This window comes from Mustela putorius, unplaced genomic scaffold (assembly GCF_011764305.1).
Source record: "Mustela putorius furo isolate JIRA1106 unplaced genomic scaffold, ASM1176430v1.1 tig00000460_pilon_pilon_pilon, whole genome shotgun sequence".
Lineage (NCBI taxonomy): Eukaryota > Metazoa > Chordata > Mammalia > Carnivora > Mustelidae > Mustela > Mustela putorius.
In genome coordinates this window covers 13,605,555-13,618,703 of record NW_025421389.1, presented here as the reverse complement: position 1 = coordinate 13,618,703, position 13,149 = coordinate 13,605,555, and the positions used below count along the sequence as shown (strand labels likewise).

The window sequence follows — 13,149 nt, the reverse complement described above, 5'->3', positions numbered from 1 at the left end:
AAAAAATTTAAAAATAAAAAAAAAACATTCTAAAACACAAAGGCTAAATTAAAATGCTGTGACATGGCATTTCCATCTCATCTCTTGCTTATGACGGCTGTGAATGCTTCCCCACTATTAGCAGTATCTTGGCTGTTCAGAGTCCTTGCTCACACATTCAGTTTCCAGAGCCCCTCTGCACCCCTCAGGATGGGATGGCGAACTCGCCTGAGTGAGGGGCTCCTGGAACCTCTTCCTTCATGCTGGCTCTCCACACAGCAGCTTGGACTCCATCGGTGCTGAATCCAGTCCCCGTGGGAAAACCTCACTCACTTGGTGTCACTCTACCTTTACCTCCCTTCCATGAGATATCTCATTCTCATACTTTCTAGACCCCGCGGAGGGGGTGGGGGGTAGATTCTTTGTTCTGGCTCCGTGGCCAGTATCTCAGTGGTTTGAGTAAAGCCCACCTCAGGCAGCCCCTAACTCCATAAACTTCTCCTTTCTCTCTGGTCCTGCTTGTTGGCAGGGGTCTCTGCCTTCTCGCTCACTTTGAGCTTCTCGCTCACCATCCCATCTATCTGCTCGTGTCTTTCTGACTCATGGTTCATGTCTAGAGGCAGATTTCTGTGCATTGTGAAGATTCTCCAAGGTCATCTCCAGCCTTCTTTCAGTGGTTAGCCTTCTTTCATTAATCCATCCATGTATTTGTCCATTAGTAACCACCTACGGACCATTCTAGGCATTGTGCTTGGTGCTGGGCTAGAGAGACAGAAAACATCAGCTTACTTCATGAACCTTATGAACCAACAGAATGGAAGGTATACAAAGAAAATCAGTCCTGTGTGCTGAGTGTTTGTGGGAGACAGCTGGCTGCTATGACAACGGTGGGGTGGTGGGTCACTAAAGAAGGAGGAGCGTGGGTGAGGGACAGTTTCTTGGCTTGCGACCCTAAGCTAAATTTTGAAAGGTAAGTACGAGCTATTGAGCTATCGAGGAGACGATAATAGGAGAATGGTCACACTGACAAAGGGAAATCTTGCATTCAAAAGCATGAAGACCCAGAGGGGCATAGCATTCCTGGAGTTGCAAGTCACGAGTGTGACTGGCCATAGGAGTCAAGGACACGAGAGGCAAGGGACGAAGCTGCAGATGTAGTTAGGAACGTGCCTAACTTCAGGACATGCCAAAGAGGGCTCAAGTCCATGAATGGGTACATGAAGGAAGCATGCCACAAAAAGGAGCTGATTAATTTATACCACATTGCCTTGAACATTTGCTGAGCCCTGCTTTGTGCCAGGCAATAAGCTCGTCATTATTTTCTCTCCTGGCTTTGTTGCCAAAGCTAATTCACAGAGTCATCCTGATTCAGGTGCCATATTTCATTTAAAAATCCCCTTCTGTCTGGCCCAGAGAGGAAAGAATTCTCACTGCCCCTTATACATAATAACACCCTATTCACCTAGTTCAAAGTTAGTTATAAAATATTTTAATTTTTGAACCATTACACCTTAGAAACAAGGCAGTCTCATCTCATTGGAAGTTTTCATGTGGGAAAATGACAAGAACACAGACGAAGTCTCCTAGCAATTTCTCCAGCCCTTTGGAGTTGCCCGTTCAGGTAACAATATAGTGGTGGTGATGGGCAGGGTTATGTGTGAGAGAGAATTCTCTATTAGCTCCAAGCAGATTTTCCAGTTTACCAGAATATTCTCCAGCTACCATCTCTGACATGTTCAGTAAATTGATTAATTGATTAATTGATTCATTCACGCATTTTTTTCATTTCTTAATTCAACAAATTTACATTGTTCTTCCATGTCAGACGTTGTTTTGGATGTCGGAGATACCTAGATCAATGCCACAAGGCCTCTCTATTCCAGATCATTCACGGTCTAGAGAGAGAGTGGTAGAAGTCCATGGATAATGGTGGGCAGAGAGAGAAGCAGCGTAATGATGGGGTGACTTTCAAGAGACCCAGCCTGGAGTCACAGATGCCATTGGTGGCAGAGAAGAAGTCCTCCCACCCATCCAAAAAGAAAAAAACTATCTAGAAAACTGAAAGAAAGGGTTCAATGCCTATAAAGGGTATCCTGGGCACTAGTTAGATGGGAGAGATAAATAATTCTATTTATGAAACTGTTAAGGGGAAGGAGATGCATTCCTTCTTTAAGAACAACTCCCTGTCTCTGCCAGTATGTCAATATTAAGAAACCTAAAATAATTTAGGCTTTAAGATGGATGGAGCTGGAGGGTTCAGCATGATTGCCAGCACCGTCAATTACTAACTCAGAGAGCATCCTTCTCCCCACTGTCCGGTTTCCACGGTCTGACTAACTCCTCGCTTAGCTCTGGCCACAGTCAGATGATCTCAATGAGTGCACTCAATAACCTTCCTTTTCCATTTAGAACATGATTGCATGCATGCTTTACAGAAAAGATATCGATTGCAAATACATTGTTGACTGGAAGATATGCCTCTGTGGAAATGTTGGGGAGGGGGGCAGCGAGGGAACTAAAATTAAAAACTGAGAAAAACCCATGGCCTCCGGTTGGAAACTGCTCAAATATTTGAAGCTAGCAAATGTTTCGGTTGCCTTTTTCTTTCTTTCTTTCTTTCTTTTTTTCGAGAGGTTCTAAATGTCAATATTGCATTTACCGCTGATCAAACTAAAATCATAACAAATATAATAAAAGGAGAGAGTAAACCTCAGCTTTCCTCAGAGAATGACTGGTGTTTTGGAGCCCTCGATTGGTTGGGCCTTTATCTTGGCTGCGTCAGCTCATAATTAAACAATACAGGAAGGAATCGTTGTTTCTTGCTTTTAGTACACGGTGGCAGATTTCAGTAAGGAGGACAGTGTGTATTTTATAAGGCTCTGTTGTTGTCCTAGTTTCCTGTAAGGAAGGAAATGTGTATATTTTATAAGCTCTGTTCTTGTCTCTGTCAATGCCAAAAGACTACAAGGTGACATGGCGGCTGTCACAAGAAATTTTTGCTTAATAACATCGAACACGAGCTACCCAGAACTCTCTAGGCCCAACGAGGAGTAGGAAGATGATGCAGAAGGAATAAAGGGGGAAGAAAAAAGGGTTGGACAGGAGAAATTTTTTTTTCCTATTTTTGGTCTTATTTTTTGGTTGGCTATAAAGAAGATATGTAGAAGTGACGTGTGTATGTGTGTGGGGGGGGATGAGTTGTAATGATGTATTGGGCGTGAAGCACCCCATCTTCACCAGGTGATATACTGACCCGTGGTCCTGCTGGGCATGTCCACAGCCTAGGATTTGCTGTTTTAGCGACTGGAAAGAATCCTGGAATAGTTATGAAGGATGATTTCAAACGAGCCAGTATGTTCTGCTGGTGGCCTCTGAGATTAGAAGGTGGCATAGGAATTTGCTTCATCTAGATGTGTGGGAGAACAGGTCACCCAGAGGACGAGGAGAGTCAGCCCGACTCGCATGTGCCGCCTGGGAATTTAGGGACCCTATGCCGCTGACCTGTCATCTAACACCCTCTCGGTCACTCCAGCTCCTCCCTGTTCCAAACAGGATGTTTCCTTCATTCTGAAGAGAGGCCTTCAGACTTTCTAGCTGCCCATCTTATCACCTAGCAATGTCTTACCTTGGCACTCCCCAGTGTAGACACATCTAATGATCCCATCCAAACCCAGCTGGGAGATTGGAAAGGACGTCTTGTTAGCCAGTTCCTCTGGTAGTTTCTACTGCAAGGGTCTGGCTTTTAGTTAGTTTTCTTCAAGTCAGTGCAACTAGCTACCTGTCTGCCTGTCACTTTCCCGTGGCTGCCTGGCTCTCCACGGAGGATATCCTGGGACTGACAGGTTAGCACTGAAGGCATAATCTGCTATTCAGATATCACACTGCTGCACAGGGAATATGTACCCCTGACAGGTAAGTGAATAAATATGGGAAGACATTTGCTATTAACCGCAAATGGCAAGCAACACGTTTGGAGGCTGCCTAGTGAAACAGAAGCAGGAACATGAGAGCCGACTCTCATTTCAGTCCCTATTTATCTCTCTGCCTCATGCTTTCCTAGAACTTGGACCTTCCTTCTCCATGTCCCTCCCAGAGCATGGGGGCAGCCTGGGAAGGAAGCCTCAGCTGTACTCCAGAATGGACCTCTGTGGGCTTTATCGGCCGTGCAGCCCATGTTGAATATGACTGACAGCTAGTGTCTGTTGCCTTTAATTCATTTATTTGCTGACCTCTTATAGTCCTTCTTTTTACTTTACACCAGAAACTCACATCCCAGCAGGAAAGTCCTTCAAAGCCTAGATATTTAACCATTTCTTTGGCTCCAAGGAATGTTGGAGAGAAATTGGTTTTATATAGCTAATTATTTTGGGTCATTAGTCTGAGAGAGGTTTTATTATTTTAAAAAAATTTTTTAAAGATTTTATTCATTTATTTATCAGAGAGAGAGAGAGAGAGAGCACAAGCAGGGGGAGTGGCAGGCAGAGGCAGAAGCAGGCTCCCCGCTGAGCAAGGAGCCTATTGAGGGACTGGATCCCAGGAACCTGGGATCACGACCTAAGCTGAAGGCAGATGCTTAACCGACTGAACCACCCAGACGTCCCCTGAGAGCAGTTTTAGAGGAAGAGAAATGGTCCTCCCCTTCCTCAGTGCATTAATAGTGAAGGGAAGATTCCCTACTTTCCCTGGAAATACTCTGGAAGGTTCCGGATGGGTAAGAGTTGAGCAATTCTCTTTGGGAAGGATGGTGATTTCACACCTTGGGTTTTAGGGTTTTCTAAGGCCCGAGTGTCCCCAGGCAACCAATATGGAGAGTATCTCAGCTTTGAGCTTTTGTACCTGTGAACACCTTTTCTGGACTCAGATGACTTCTCTAGCCGGCAAGGGAGACAATAGCAGGCTTTTCTGACTCATCTCTGAACTAGCTAAGGACAAGGCCTTGGAAAGTTGCTTCTACACTAAAGAAAGTTTCCATTTGATGTGAGAAAACTCCACTCTCTGACTAGCTGCTGTTATGGATTCAAACACATCTTTAGAGTTAATAATAATAACCAGGAGGATTTTCTGCAAAATGCCTGTCATTTCCTTGGCCCATTTTCTTCGGAATGAGTTGTCCTCTTCTTGTCTATATTCTTCACACTAGATCTTAGTCAGCTATGTGTGTGGCAAATACCTCGCCTTGCTTTGTAACTTGTTTTTCACTTTCTTCGCAGTGTCTTGATGAACAGAAGTTCTTAATTTGATTAAAGAAACACATATGGCCAATAAACATATGAAGGGATGTTCAGCCTCATTAATGATCAGGGAAATGCGTATCGAGGGCAAATGAGATACCGTCCTCACTCATTTGACTGTCAGAAATTAAGCAGTTCGACAATATCAAGTGTTGGTAGAGTGTGGATCTACAGAACCTTTTGCACATTGCTGGTGGGAGTGTGAAATTGCGCAGCTACCTGGGGAACAGTTTGGTATCGTCTTGTGAAGTTGAACAGTCAAATACCTTACAACCCAGCAATCTCGCTCTTAGAAAAATACACAAGGGCAGCTCACGCGCATGTCCACCGGTAGATACAGACAAAAATGTGCATAACAGCACTATTCATGAACAGCAAAACCATAGAATCCATACGCATGTACTCCGACAGGAGAATGGATAAATGTACTGTGGTGCGGGTGTATTATACAACAGTAAACCTCAGCCAGCACGAATAAGCAATAGCCACGTGCAACAATATGGGTTAGTCTTAGTAATAGAATTTGAGTGAAAAAAAGCAAGCCCCCAAATAATAAATATTGCATGCTACCTTTTATATAAAGTTAAAATCAATCCAAGCCAAAATATTATTTTTTTAAAGAAAATATGTAGCTATAATAAAACTTCATTTGAAAAAAAGAAAAGGAAACAAGATAGTAACAAATAAGATTCAAGACAGCACTTCATTGCTCTGGGCAGAGGAAGATGGGGATACAATACAGACTGAGGTCAATACTCTTGTTTTCTTGTTTGTTGGTGATTGAAGGGACATTTATCAAAGTACTTAAAAATACACAAATGCAACAACAAAAACAAAAACAAAAATCAAAGAGTCCAAATAAAATATGGGCCAAAAACTTGAATTCTTCTCCAAGATACAAACAGCCAACCAGCATATGAAAAGCTGTTCAAAGTCACTAATTATCAGAGAAATGCAAATGAAACCGTAATGAGCTATCATCTCACACTCATTAGGAGGGCTACTATCAAAAAATCAGAAAATACAAGTGCTGGCAAGGATGTGGAGAAATTGGAAGTCTTGTGCAGTGCTAGTGGGAATATAAAATGATGCAGCTGCTATGGAAAACAGGACGGAGTTTCCTTAAAAAATTAAAAATAGAACTACCATACGATTCAGCAATCTCACTTCTGGGTATGTATCCAAGACATTGGAAAGTAGGGACACATGCATGTTCCTAGCAGCAGTATTCACAACAGCCAAGGGATGGAGACACCCCAAACATCTACCTTCGGATGAATGAATAAATAAATGTGAGAGATATGTACAATGTGATGCTTTTCAGCCTTAAGAAGGAAGGAAAGCTACACCACGAATGAACCATGAATGAACCTGGAGGACATTCTGCTAAGTGACATAAGCCCATCACCCAAAGACAAACACTGCATGATTCTACTTACATGAAATACCTAAAGTCGTCCAGATCATAGAAACAGAAAGTAGAGGGATGGTTAGCTGAAGCTGGGGCTAGGAGAAATGAGAGTTGAGGTCAAAGTTCTGGAGCTCTGTTTCATAGCAACATGAACGGACTTAACACTACTGAACTGGGCATGTAAAAATGGCCAAGATGGTAAGTTTCATGTTATACTTTTATACTACAAGGAAAAGAAAAGGCAGGAGCTATCTCTATAAGCACTTGTTAAATTACTGCCAAATGTTCAAGAGAAGAATCTCTGGTTCAGTTCAACCTTTGGAAAAAAAAAAATATTACGGAGAATTCCAACATATTGACCTTGTCCCTCTACCAAAACTAAAGCAAAAACAAAAACAAAAACAAAATACATAAGTCACAAATACATAAATAAGGACAAACACATAAATTAAGAAAGAAATAAAAAGAGTCACTCACGGACTAAAGATCAGAGTATGTGGTCAGTGGTTGCATTTAGTTCTTTTGTGTCTTGACGCTAGTCACTGATATGATGAAAGGGGGTGAGGCCCCGGATGAAAAGCTCCCAGATGCCCTGAATCTGGAGGGAGGAAAACCTTGGAGCACCTAATTACGGAGTCTCAGCACGCAGGAGAGAGACCGGCCAGAGACCATAACCTACAGTCCCATCCATGCCCCTTCTCTGTTCTCTGGGCAAGATTAGCCTTCTTTGAATGAAGAAGATGTGAATGCTTGTTTATTGCTTATTAAAAGAGGTAATGAAACTTACTAGATTCATATTTTATTTACTGTCATCCTATGAATTGATGGGGTGGCTCATTAAACAATAGATGATCTAGTCAATTGGATTACGTATTTGGCAGTAACAAAGACCTACCCCCCTTGAGCTGGGTCCTGAGATGACCACCCCATGGCCAAACTTGGAAGAGATCAGAGCTATGTACATAGGATGATTAGAACACATAAATGGGTAGAGTTACAACAGAACCAATTTTTGGATTTGACCTGGTTTATGTTAGTATATGTCCAATAGTGGGCATGGCAGACAATTCTCCCCTTCTCCCTGAATCCACACCCTTTGCAATGTGACTTTGCTGCTGTTTCCACCATTTCTCATTCCTTGGATCTGAACCAGCCTCGTGACTTGCTGTGGCCAACAGAATGTGCTGGAAATGGGGATGTCTAGTTCTGAGCTGAGGTCTCATGCTTCCCCACACCCCCTTGGAGCCCTGCTGCCCCTACGTGCCCAGGCCTGTGATAACCTGCTGGATGATGCCAGATATACAGTCCTGTCACCGCTGCCAACAGCCACACAACCACCAGACGTGTGAGTGTGGCCACCCAAGATGATCCTATAGGTTAATAAAAAACAGGTGACTGGTCCAGCTCCATTTAGCTGATCCCAACCCAGGTTAGCAAAGCTGCCCAGCTGACACACAGCTAGATGAGTAATAAGAAATGCTTACTAGTTTTCAGCCCTTAAGTTTGGTCATATTTCTTACACAGCCATAGCTAACCAATACTACTGATACTAATGGATGATGAAGAAATGTCTGTATGAATGTGTGTAGTTATCCTATTCAGACAGCTCAGCAGACGAACACATACAAAACAACATGAGAACAATAAATGGTGATAGAAAACCAAAAGTTAAGTTGTGTGCCCCATCTGTAACCTGGGTTGGCAGCATGGCTGTTGAGAGAGCCTCACTGAATGCCACGCCCACGAAAGAGTCCTCAGAAGGGCAGTGACTTTGGGGGAATGGAAAGAACGGCTGGACGCAAGGCGAAAATCAGATCTTGGATAGAGCAGGTTCTTTGGTTTTAAGCATGACAGGGACTCAGAATGAGGAGCAAATTCAAAGGAGGTTGTCAGCAGGCTATGCTCTAAATGCAGGTTCAGGCTGGGTGGATTGTGGGGAGTCATAAGGTGGAAACTTCCTGTCGGGACAGTTAGAATGCTTGAAAAGTCAACAAGAAAAAAGACAATATGCTGGAATGCTGTAGAAGCATGTACTCGTGGTATGGGACAGGGTTCCAAACAGAGTGAATACACAAGTGTGTGATGTCATGCATGGACACATGCGCGTGCGTGGACACACACACACACACACACACACACACACACACACTCACACCTAGAGTACAGCATTCTAAGTCAGGTGAGCTTCTAAAAAGGACTGTCTACCACTGACAGTCTCTGTAGCTTGCCACATTAGTGTAAACTGAGGCAGGTCACCTCCTAGCGAAGGAATCATATCTGACATCAGAGAAAAAGAGAAAGGAAATAAAGACATTTCTGACCATACACTGGCCTGGGCTGGACCCCCTGCACTTGCCTTCTAGATACACCTTGTCTGCTCACCTCATCTCCCGGGACACTTGGAAGCTGTCGGTGGAGGGAGACAGGCTAAGACAGGTCAAAGAGGTAGAAGGACAGAGGCCTAGCTCACAAAGAAACCCTCAGACAATCGGGAAGTTGAACTTGGCAGAATGCAGCAGGAGATGGGAGCTCTGGCTCCATCCCTACGGGGCCACGTTCATCTCCCCACCCCTTCAAAGTCATCAGGCAGTAAAAGAAAATTGCAGGGATGGGGAAATAATGAAAAAGACTCTTTGTCCCCCACCCCCCCAACCCCGTCCAAACTCCTAGCTCATCAAACCCTGGAAATGCTCACTGCAAATGGCTGTTCCTGTTTTATTGCTTATTTATGGGAATCTATTTAAAGTGAATTGCACTTTTCCAGTGTATCCCAGCGCGCGTGTGCTGGAGTTGTGTCTCCCCTGGCTGTGGGGCTGTCTGGACTGGGGATTCTGCCTGATTGTGTCAGCATCACGCTCCATGACATTCAGACGTGGGGACAGAAAATACTGCCGAGGAAGCAAGGAAAAGTGTGGAGAATGATTGCCTGGGCCGAGTCAGCTCTGAGTGGGTGCAGGGAAAGCTGCTCTGAGGGGCAGGTTTGGGGGCCAGGACGAGGCCTTCAAATAAAGAAGAGTAGGCTTCTTTGGATCATGAATGGTGCTGTGCCTTTCCGAGTCTGAAGTTTTATCTGGGTTCTACCCTAAGTAATGTGATCTTAGGACAGTTGCCTAATCTCTATGAGCCACTCTTTATTTTTTAAATCTCTGAAAGGGGTTACAAATAGAGGGCTGTTTTTTGTTTTGTTTTGTTTTGTTTTTTTAAGATTTTATTTGGTTATTTGAGAGAGAGGGTGGAGGGGGAGAGTAAGCAAGTCAGGGGAGGAGTGGATGGGGAGGGAGAGGGACAAGCAGACTGCATGGTGAATGCAGACCCCAATGTCTACATCTCCCAACCCCTGAGATCATGACCTGAGCCGAAATCAAGAGTCAAGAGGCTTAACCGACTGAGCCACCAGGTGCCCCTAGGCCTGTCATTAATAATGAGGATGCAGATTTTTTTGTGCATATGGAAGAACTTAGCTAGTATCGGTAGGTCTTCACAAACTGTGAAGCCCCCTTTTAAGGACAGCTGGAAGAGACAGGTTAGCATCCAACCTAACCTCATCTCCGGGGCTTGTGCACCACGCACGGGATCTCTCCAAGGGATGACGTCTCCCTCACTCCCTTGCTCTGATTGGAAGTTTGCAAGGGTCCCTGCGCCCAGAATGCTCTATGTTGGGGGTCGGCAAACAATGGCCAAATCTGGCCGCTGTCTGTTTTGGTAAATAAAGCTGTTTTGGAACACAGCCAAGCCCACTTGTTTGTGTTCTGTCTGTGGAGGCTTTTTCACTACAAAAGGCAGAGACGACTCGCTGAACGAGCTCAGATAGACCACAGAGCCAGAAATACTTCCTATCTGGCCCTTTATGTAAACAGCGTGCTGGCCCTTACTCTATTCATGGATAATTTGGGGGGTTGCTCTTATCTGTGTGATCAGAGGAATCACAGATCTATAAAATGCCAGAGGGATCTGAGAGAAAAAGTGACCCGTCCAAGATCACCAAGCCAGTGGCTGAGTCAGAAGTGCAATCGGCTTTTCTGAATCCCGGCCCAGGGCTTGCTGTTGTGCCTGTACTGTTGAAGAGACCCCAGAATCCACTGGGATTAGCTTTGCCACCCTCTACTCCCCAAGTCTCTTAGTCACGTGGCAGCCTGAATTCCGTTTGGCTGGTAAAGCTGGCATCAGTCGCTCTCACATTTCCCAAGGGTTCACCTTCTATATCCCTCATCAATGCACCCCCATCTCTCCAGGCTCAGGAAGCCCCTCTGAAGCCACTGGGTTCCCCTTGTCCCTAAGTTCTTTACTAGCCTGCAGTGTTGGCCTCCCCTCATCTTCCGGAATTCTGACGAGCCAGGGAAACAAAGGTCCCCGCCCCCCACTCAGTGTGGAGTCCGTCTGTCTGTGTGTCTCCATGGGCCTGCCTGTCTGTGGATTCCCACATCTCTGGGGCCTCCGCAGCCCTGCAAAGGGGGATCTAGGGCAGAGATGCAAGAGGGAGAATCCTTCATCTCCCATGGAGACATGAAAGCAGGTGGCCAGATGTGGAGTCACCTGGAAAACTTTATTTTCTAATTTATTTTTAGTAGAATGGCTTGAGATTATCTACACTTCATGGGAACATTCCCAATTCTTTGGCACTGCTGCCTCCTCTGATGCATTGAAGAAGCAAGCCTTGATGGCTTGTTTCCTTCTTGATTAATTTATTCTTCTCCCTTTTCTTCCTGAACCTGCTCTTTCTCCTTGAACCCCTTGCTTGGTTCACGGCAACACTGTCCATCCAGTTCCTTAGGCTGTAACTTCCTAGTCGTCCTCAACCTCTGCTACTCCATCATGTCCAGCCCCCCATCATATACCCAATCTTGCATCTGCTTCCACAGCCTCACCCCAGGCACATCACTTCTTCCTTTGACCCCCGGACCCACCTTCCAACGGATCGTCCCCTCCTCCAGGCTCGTTCTCCCTCCCGGCCACCCTCCATCCACCGCCAGACGCTGCCAACCGGCATACCACACCACCAACACACCATACCCCCTAACAGGGCTGTGCAATCACCACGGGGTGAGCCCAACCCATCGCATTGTTCAAATCACCCTCGGTGAGCTGACATCAGGCTCTCTTCCTGCCTCAGAAGCACGTTATCTGCCTGCACTGTGTTGGCCACATTGAATATACTCCACTACCCCAAAAATACCTCAGCCCTCTGGAGACAGAACAGGAGCTAGACTAGAGTCTCACCGCCTGCCCAGGGTTCATTCTGTGGATCTGTGGGGCCACTTCCTCTCTAAGGAAGTTACTCACCCATCCTCTGCCTCTGTTTCTTCATCTACTTAGTGGAGACGGTCATGGCTACCTGAGAGTTGCTGGGGGATAAAATGGTATAAAGAATGGGAAAAAGGCTGGACAAAAAAATACATTAAAGAGAAGTATTGCCTCCTTCCTTTCAATCACCAGCCTTCCACACCTGTTGGCCTCTTGGACCACAGGGCCCCTTCCTTGCTTCTTGCCCTGTCCAGCTTCTTCTCAACGTTCAGGCTGCTGTTCTGGCATGTTCCCCTCGGGCTCCTTGTAAATGCTCAGTCACTTCTTCCTCCTGGCTTCTGCAGACCTTCATTCCCCTGGCTCATGGCCCTCCGTATTTACTACTGCCATGTTCCTCTGATTACTTATCCAGCTGATGACGGGGCCACTAGAAGGCAGGGACTTCGTCTATTTTCCTGGGACCGAAGGTATACAGTTGAGATCACCAGCCTTAGAGTCAGAGATCCAGGCCGTGTCACTCTGCCTCTGACTTGGGCAGCCAACTCAACTTCTTAGAATGTCTTTTTCCATCTGGAATGTGAAGACAATGATTCTCACTTGCCAAAGAGCCTTTTGCTGGCCCTCACTGGGAGCAGCCACGGAATAAATGTTGGTTCTCTCCTATCCCCGTCTCCCAAGTTTAAATCCTGAGACTAAGACACAATACATGCCCAATGCCTTTGTGTTGAGTGAATGAATAAATGAACAGGGAGTACGAATGAGGTGCTGGGTTCTAGATCTGGGCGCCCACAAGAAATTGGAAGATGTGGACCAAACCCAGTGACCTGAACTCGGGCAGAACTGGGTGGAAAGACAATGCTGGTTCCTTCCTCCTGATCCAAACCACAGATTCTAAATGTTCATCCAAGATGAACAATTTCCCTGGGGCTCAGCTATGGCTTTGGAACGGGTCCCAGGGGGACAGAACGCGGCGCTATAGATCGCTTCGATCACCTTCTCTGATTTTACGGCAGATCACATCCCGCTCAGCCTCCGAAAAGCAGCCATAGTCCTGGTAGACATTTTCAAGTCTCCTTTGGGGGCAGGAGAAGGAGGTGGAGGGGAGGGCGGAGGGAGAAGAGATGGGAAGGACCAGGAGGAGAGTGGGAGCAGGCTCTGAGCGCCGGCATGTGCCAAGGAGCGGAGACTGGATGCTGGGGAAGTCTGAGCAAACGCAAAGTCAAGCACAATAATAATTTGGGCAAAATGGCAAATGGCACAGCTGAGGAGGAAATAGCATTGTGAATG

The 13,149-nt window shown here is 45.7% G+C and overlaps 1 protein-coding gene across 4 annotated transcripts in view; it reads right to left on the bottom strand.

The window, feature by feature from the left end:
• Nucleotides 1-13,149, bottom strand: part of KIRREL3 (kirre like nephrin family adhesion molecule 3) — a 546,348-nt gene that overhangs the window by 241,768 nt on the left and 291,431 nt on the right. The gene's annotated exons all lie outside the window — the stretch shown is intronic.